Source organism: Hipposideros armiger, unplaced genomic scaffold (assembly GCF_001890085.2).
Source record: "Hipposideros armiger isolate ML-2016 unplaced genomic scaffold, ASM189008v1 scaffold_33, whole genome shotgun sequence".
In the NCBI taxonomy this organism is placed as follows: Eukaryota; Metazoa; Chordata; class Mammalia; order Chiroptera; family Hipposideridae; genus Hipposideros; species Hipposideros armiger.
In genome coordinates, this window is record NW_017731383.1 from 1,926,110 (window position 1) to 1,934,458 (window position 8,349).

The window sequence follows — 8,349 nt, forward strand, 5'->3', positions numbered from 1 at the left end:
GCAGGGCACGGATCCCCCCCTCGCCCCCCCACCCCCGAAATTCACCAGAACTGCACTCAGTGACACTCCAGAGAGACCTGCTGTCCCCAACTGCCTAACTGGGGAATTCATTTAACTGCGGGCATTTGGGTAATCAGGATGAACCATCAAGGGAGACAAAAAACTCACTTTGAGAAGATTTCCCCTGACTTCCTGTTGTGCATCATGAAGTGGTGGGGACCATGGGGCAGGCTGCCAGGGGCACACAGCTGCTGAGCCGGCAGACCCTGCAGAAAGCTCCAGGGTGGGGCGGTTGAAAATGCACAGAAAGACCGTACCCCGCGCCCAGCATCCACAGTCATCCCCTTCCTTATCACCACTGACTGGCCAGAGGGAAGGGAAAGTAAAAGGCAAGGCTTTGGCCCAGCCCAATGAGATCGTTTGGAGGAAGGCATGACTAACAGGAACTCCTGGCTAGAGAGCTCAATTAATAACAAAACCTCACATTCATGGAACACTTTGTTATTTTCAAAGCAGATTCTCACTCACTATCTCCTATGCGCCTCAGAGCAATTCTGGGTGGTGGGAAGGCAGGAACTATTTATCTCCATCTTGCTTGTGAAGAAACAAAACCTCGGGACAGTGATTTGCTCAAGGTCATGGTGCAATCGTGGATTTTTAAAGCTGGAAGAGTTCTTGGTCACGACGAGCAAGGGCAGAGATGACTAATTGGGGGCACCGGGCTTCAATTTTCACTTTCCCACCCACAGCAGGCACGGGCAATCGGTCACAGACTCTCTTCTACTAGAGCTCCGGCGTTTCTCAAGCAAGCCATCACCACATGCCTGGGTCTGGTCCTCAAGACGAAACCCATCTGCCATTCCAAGCCCTGTCTCATCATCTCACCTCACATATGAGGAAGCTGAGACCAGAAGGGAGAAAGGACCCAGCCAAGGCTGCCCAAGGGGTCAGGGGCTCAGCCCCCAGTGGTCTCCACAGCACACCGCCATATGTGCCCCATCTGCTGCATGAGCAAGTTCCCCCGGAAAGACGAGCTAACAAGGCATCTACTCCACATCCAGGTAGACAATCAAGACAGGTGGCTATTGAAGCCTAGAGTTCAAGGGGGGAGTCTGAGAAGGAGACATAAACTTGGGGGTCATGAGCCTAGGGACGACTTTTAAAGCAGTGACACTGGATGAGACCACCCCAGAAGGGGAGCAGTCGGAGAAGAGCCCCAAGGCACTTAGACCTTAGAGGTCACGGACATGGAGAGATAAGAAGAGAGACTGAGAAGGGACGGCCAGTAAGGGGGAGAAACACCAAGAGAGCGGGGGCCCCCACAGCCAAATGAACAGCTGTTCCAGGGGGCGAGAAGGACCCACTGAGGTCAGGTCTTATAGGGACTAAGTCCAGCGGATGAAGTTCTAACCCCAGGACCTCAGGCTGTGACTGTAGTTGGAGAAAAAGCCTTTAACGAGAGGATTAAGTTTAAATGAAGCCATCTGGGTGAGCCTGGATCCAATAGGCCCGGTGTCCTTGTAACAAGAGGCCACTGGACACAGAGGCACCGGGGGCCGGTGCGCACAGAGGAAAGGCCGTGAGGGAAGCTCTGAGAAGGTGGCCGTCTGTCTATAAGCCGCGGAGAGAGGCCTCGGGACTGTGAGAGATGAGCCCCCCCCCCCCCCAGTCTGGTATTTCATTCCGGCAGCCCCAGCAAGTTACTACAAAAAGGTACAGAGCAAAGCAGAGAGAGCTGATCAGGAGTAGGAAAGCGAGGCAGGTTCTGTTTCCCATCTGTACTCGGATGGGAATGATCCCTGCAGAGAAGGGAAAATGATGGTGATGCAGGACAGAAGAAACAACTGATAGAAAGGTATCTCTGGGCGAACCGGGAGGGGGGGGGCTCTAGGCAAGAGGGCAGGGAGGGGCCGTGGACACAGACATGAGGTGAGAGGCAGGAGGGTCATCAATCGGCTTAGGGCAGCAGGGCCTCGTGGGCCCAGCTAGTCTGGCTCTGCCACAGGCATTTAAAAGAGTGAATTTTAAAATGTGTTAAAAACGATACAAAATTACAAAATGAAGGGGACAAGCGACGGCTCCATTCCCTAGGGGTGAAGCAGTGGGGTGGTCTCCTACTGGGAGCGGTCAGAGAAAACCACCGCTTCCCGCTTCGGTCACTTTCCCGTGCGACCCCAAACCTCCCCAAACTCAGAGCCCTTGTGCCTCCTGGGCCCCGACGAACATCCCCTAAGAGTGTGGGGAGACATGCTTTTCAAAGACAGACAGCTCCCCGAGGAGTGCGGGATCTCCGTGCCTCTGTCTTTCACCCACAAATTGGGATGACCTTGGGCTCAGCTCCCTAGGCCCAATGCAGGTTAACAAGCTGGCTCTCGAAAAGCATCTGAGAATTGAAAACGGGAAACTTGGAGAGAAGCGCGAGGTATCATTATTATTCAACTGAACCGTCTCCCCTGAACCAACTGTATTTGAATCCCTTTAAAAAAGGCCATTTCTTCTTAAAAAACTTCAATGAATCACATAATCCTCACTCAGAGGCCAGGAACGAAGCACTAATGCTGATAAGACGTGGTTTTTACTTCCTACCAACATTCATCCACCGAAAAAGCGACTTACTAAACCTCAAATAATGCTGGCACAGGGTTTCTGCGTGTCCTCAGATTAAATAAAATGGGTCATCATGGCCACCAAGACCTCTACAAGAACGTTCACAGCAGCTTTATCACAAGTGCCCCAAATGTTTATCAAGAGGGGAATGGATAGGTAAATGGTGGTAAGTTCACACAACACAACACAATACTATGCAGCCACAACAAAGCCCCAAAGGAAGGCTACACACAACAGGTATGGAACTCAGGCTGGAGACACAAGAGAACACGCATGCGGGGCCTTTTATGTGAGGTTCAAGGGCAGGAAAAGGGGGGTGGGGGTGCGCAACTGGGAAGGGGCATAAGGGCCCCCTGGGGGCCTGGGCAGGACCTGTATCTTGACCGGGTGATCGCCTGCGTGGGTGATTCCCTGAGTGGGTGTGTGTAAGCACTCATCCAATCTGGGCAGTAGCTACACCTCAATAGTTGAAAATCCTTTCCTTAACCCATCAGTTTGCCTTTCAACAGGAGCGCTGCGGCTCTGTGACTTCTCTTCCTGGGTGGGACAAGGCTGAGATTGGAAGTCACTACTGGAGGGAACCTTTTCCTGTGAGTTGGAAGGTTGGGAAGAGGGAAGGCTGCCAGGAGACAGGGCACATGCCACGCTTTCTTACCTTGGTTCCCTCTTGTTTCCTTAATCATAAGATAGTAGATGCTCATGGTAAAAACAAACAAAAGAGAAGGACACAAAATAATACCCAAATTCTCCCCCCTTTGACCACCGAGCCCCCACATGTCCCTGCTAGAAGCATTTTCTTATATGTGCTGCAGTTTTCTAGCAGAAACGCCCCATATACAGAGGGAGCCAAAAAATGTATACACATTTTAAGAAAGGAAAAAACTGTATTAATATATACTGATAACAAAGATGAATACAAGTCATGTTTGACTCCTGCAATTACAAGACGTGCTTCAAGTGGTGACCATCAGTGTCCAGGCAACTTCTGATTACAGCAAACTCTGCTTGAGCGACGTAGGCCAAAATGTTAACATCTCTTAAAACGTGTACATGTTTTTGCACCCCTGGTATCTCCGTCTCACTCACAGCCTCACAGAATTCCACTGTATGGATGGGTCTTGCCCTTGAGGTGCCTTTGTGTGGTTTCAAGCTTTTCCCATCATAAACAATGCAACAATTAACATCGGCTCATGCAAAACGAGATGGCCGAGTCTATATAGGGCATAATTTCCTAGCAGTGGAATTCCTGGGCCCCAGGGTTTAGTCATTTATCATGTTGGTTAAATTGTATTGTCAGGTCGCTGTATCAGAGTGCCTGCTTTCCTTCTCCCCTGCCAAGATCAAATTTTTTGATCTTTGCCAGTCTGACAGGTAAAAAATGGTATGTCCCTGATGTATCACTTCCCATTTTCTTGACTGTACATGAAGTGTGTTGATTGGTGGGTTCACATTCTCTTTATTCAGATCCTTTAAGCATTTATCTATCTTCTGGGTGGAATTAGGAAATCCAGGGCACAGTCCAGCTCCGCCTGTGCTCCTCCTGGGGCCAGGTGTGGCCTCGCCAATCCCGTCTGCAGCCCCCTTCACACCACAAGAGAGCTGAGCAGGGCCGGCACTGACTGCCTGGCTCACGAAGCCTAAAACCTAAGCTTCACAGAAAAACTGCTGCATCTAATTGATTTTTCTGGAAGAGTTCTTTGGAAGTTAAGGAAATAACTCTGTGTCAGATATATCCTGCTTTGCATTAACTCATCACGCAGTTCTCTGTTCCACCTTCGGCCCCAATGCCAACGAAACAGCCGTGTCCTAAGGACAAACTTAACAGCAGAAGCCTCTGGGCATGTGCGTGCACATGGTGCCTTTGCGGACACTTGGTCTAAGTGAGTTTATTTTATACCCATTTCACACACGTGGCAATCGAGGCTCAGGGCCATCGGTGACTTTCCAGAGGTCACACAGCAAGGAGGTGTTGGAGCCAGGATGGACGGCCAGCCTATCTGGCTCTAAGGCCACAGATCTCCCCACTAGAGCATCTTAATGGACGCTGCCAGCCCCAGGGATGGTGGTGATTGTAAAAAGCAGAGTCTGATGGGTGTTGCTTTTGTCACCACCAGGATCTGTGAGGGACATGGGCAGAGGATGGCGGAGCCCCCGCCTTGTCACTGTCAGAATGTGTGTGAAGACTGCACTCCTGAGCTAGAATGGGGGCAGAAAGAAGGCTACACCTGCCAAGCAGAAATCACACTGGGAGGGTGGAGCCCTCTTCTGGGGGATGGAATTTGCACACCCATCCCTCCAGCTCACCCACTTGTGAGGGGCTCCCCAACAGAGCACCTGGGGGAGCTTGACCATGGGAAACAGTGAGTGGGAGCCTGAGGAGGCACAGAACTTTTATTACCCCTGCCACCACCATGCGACGGACACCTACCCCACAAACCTGACAGTGACCATCATAATCTCAGAGCCCTGAACAAATCACAACCAAAAAATACTACCCCTGAAAATCATCACCCCATTAAAACCACTGACCCAGAGCAGGAGTGACTCAAGGAGAGGTTGTGGGATGCTGCACGGGCCGTGTTCTCTGCATGTAACGCACATGGGCTGTGTTCTTCCCATGCAACAAGGCACGGTGAGGCGGGTGGCCTCTGGTAACCTGCCGGCTTAAGTTTTCTTTAGCAGAAAAGTGTTTTTAAATGGGCTTCCTTGAAAGTGGTGCTTTCCTTTTCTTTCTATCTCTGTATTTAAATCAATTCAAGTGTTTTCCGGATGATCGGATCACAGCCACAGGGTGGATTTCCTCCCATCCTCACAATCCTGGAAGACTGCAATTGCAGACCAGGAGACTAGTAACTGAGCCCACCTGGCACGCATGGAAAGGCTGCATTCCAGACCCAGGTCGGGGCTCACAGTCCAACCTCTTCCCCTCCCCAGGTCTCAGGAATGACAGCAAAGGTAATAATATGTCACATCTCGCGTTTTCTCATTTTATGCTTGGTGTAACTGACAAGCCTGAAAATAATCAGTATTAACATCCTGATCACACTGGGGAGACATGGCTCCCAGGGTGATGAAGGGACAACAGGCCTGTCCAAAGTCACAGGGCTAGCACAGATGAGCAGTGGCGACTTGAACCTGTGTCTGCGTGAGGTGCCTCTTGCTCTCATGTGGCCTCAGGCCCAAACGGTGGAGCACAGACCTCCTGCTGCTGTCTGGTTTTGAGAAACAACAGCAGTTAGGCTTTGTCTGGGTGGTCATTTGGAAATTCTGGCCCACTTGTCCTGCTGACCAGGAGGCACTGTCTTCAAGGCCAAGTGCAGGGGCCAGGCAAGACAGAACAGAGGCGGTGTTTGAACGGATTTGAGGAGGCTCTGTTTTCACATCTGATGCTCTTTCTCATGCTAATCACCTGAACATCAGGACTCAGTCTGGCCTTTCACGCATGAGGTGCCTTGAGGGGCTATCATCACAGGAGAACCTTCATTCTCCCTCTAGCCCTCCCCCCAAACCCGTCAGTCCTGGGAAGCATGCCTTGTTTCAGAAGGACAGAGACACGCTAAGTAGAAAACTGGGGAAGGACGTCAGGGGGCGGCCCGGCCCGCACAATCTCAGACTGGAATCTTCTATCAAGCTCCGGGCCCTCTGAGCCCTGCCGTCCTCTCTCCCCGAAATTCTTTCCCACCTAGTTGGAGTCTCAGCCACACTCTGCTCGTGGCATACACAGTCCATATGGCGTGACCTGCTTAGGGCAAGGACATCTGGGTCTCATATTCCTTTTGTGTGCCCACTGGTGCCCAGGATAGCGTCACCTACATGGTGCCCACTGATTAATTCAGACGAGGGCCCTCATCTTTAGAAGAGTTCAGAGTTACAGGACATTTTAAAAGATTACATAAAGGATGGAAGGGCAAACAAAATAGAGTCCATCCAAAGGGTTCCTCTTCAGCCTTAAAAAGAAAGGAATTCTGACTCAGACTACAAGGCGGATGGACCCTGAGGACATTACGCTGAGTGAAACAAGCCAAACACAAAAGGACACACACTATATGATTCCACTTATATGAGGACCTAGAGTGGCAGATTCATAGAGACAGGAAGTAGCTGGTGGGTGCCAAGGGCTGGGGGAGGGGCCGGGGAGTTGATTGTTTCATGGGGACAGGGTGTCGGTTTGGGAAGATGGAAAGTTCTGGAGATGATGGTGGTGACTGGCTGCACAACAGTGTGAATGCCACTGAACTGGATGCTTGTAAATGGTTAAGATGGTAACTCTTATGTGTATTTTTACCACAACTTGAAATCAGTCATGTCAAGGATCACTGCGGGCACTCAACACCGTTTGGTCTGGCGGGCTACCAGCCTCCCCTGTTGATACCGGTGCTGATGCAATCCGTAAGTCCAAACCATTTTGCGATATGAAAGGTGGAGTTCCAGCCCCCCACCCCCCACCCCCACCCCCAGCCGCGGCGGAACCTGTATCTCTGTTGTGCAGCTACCGTGAGGGTGGAGGGAAGTGGCGATTCAGGAAAAGGACAGAAGTGCCCAGTTGGAGCCAAGTTCCTATCCTCGGTAAATCCCGGCGCACGGGGTTTCCAGCACACATTATGCACGGAGTGGGCGCTCCGTGATTGCCCAGGGGCTGACCAATGTTTAAATCCTTTCTGGTAGGTTGATAACTTTATACCTTCACGAAGAGTCATAAATGTCAGGAGAAAGTCTTTTCAACTAGTAAATCAGAGAGTTTGAGAGCAGGCCTGGCACACGGGTCAGTTTGGTCCAAGACCAAGTTTGTGCAGGTGGCCCTCCGCTCCGCCGACACGCGTGAACTTACGACGGAAGCCCCAGCTCAGACAACCTGCTCACATGGCGCCCAGGCCCAGCTGGGCAGGCTGCTCCCCACAGCATAACTGCAGCCCTGCGGCCCCAGCAACAGAGCTCCGAGCCCATCTGACTCCCGGTGCTCAAAAGCTGGGTGTGGGCAGTGTCCTGGGGTGCGTGTGTGCGTGCGTGTGCGTGTGTGTGTGTGTGTGTGTGTGTGTGTGTGTGTGTGACGTGACTTCAGACCCCAGCCCACGAAGACCTCCTCCTCATCCCGGCTTGGCCGGGAACCTGGGCTCCTCCAGGGCCCTGCTGGGAGGGGCCCTCCCCTCCTCTCCCTCCCTCCCTACCCCGGGGCCCCCACCTTCTCAGGAGCCTCTGAGTCAGGCCTGGCTGTGGTCTGGAAACTTCCGGTTCTTTCAGGTGTTAGAAAAGGTTCTTTTCCTCCTGCCGGGGCAGGTGCAAGAGGGGCGCGCTGGGGGGCCCCTGCCGCCTGCCCTCCCATTCGTCCCTTTCCTCTCGGAGGGGCGTGGGAGCTTTGCCAGACGGAGACACTCAGGGACGGTCCAGAGAAACACAGGGGAGAGATACCGGGAGGTGGAAAGTAGGGGCAACAGAAAGGTTTGGAAGGGGAAAGGGGGACAGAGAGAGGAGAGAGAAAGAGGAGGAGAAAGGGGGACAGAGATGGTGGGAGAGGGATGGGGCCCAGCACTCCCGGGCTAACGGAGCCAGTCACTCCCGCCCCCGCCCCCACCACCACAGCCGCTCACAGCTGCGAAACCCCCACCCCCACGGCGTCCCCCACACTGTGGACCCCTGTATCCGCCGGCGTCTACTGACTCTGCAAGTCGTTTCCTCCACCAGGACTGCACCCCTCCGCCCGAGTGTGTTCCCCATCCCCACCCCTGTTCGGTTTCCCCTCCCCCC

General features: G+C 52.6%; 1 protein-coding gene across 1 annotated transcript in view; it reads right to left on the reverse strand.

Moving 5' to 3' along the window:
- Window positions 1–8,349, reverse strand: part of CARD11 (caspase recruitment domain family member 11) — a 97,778-nt gene that overhangs the window by 89,129 nt on the left and 300 nt on the right. The gene's annotated exons all lie outside the window — the stretch shown is intronic.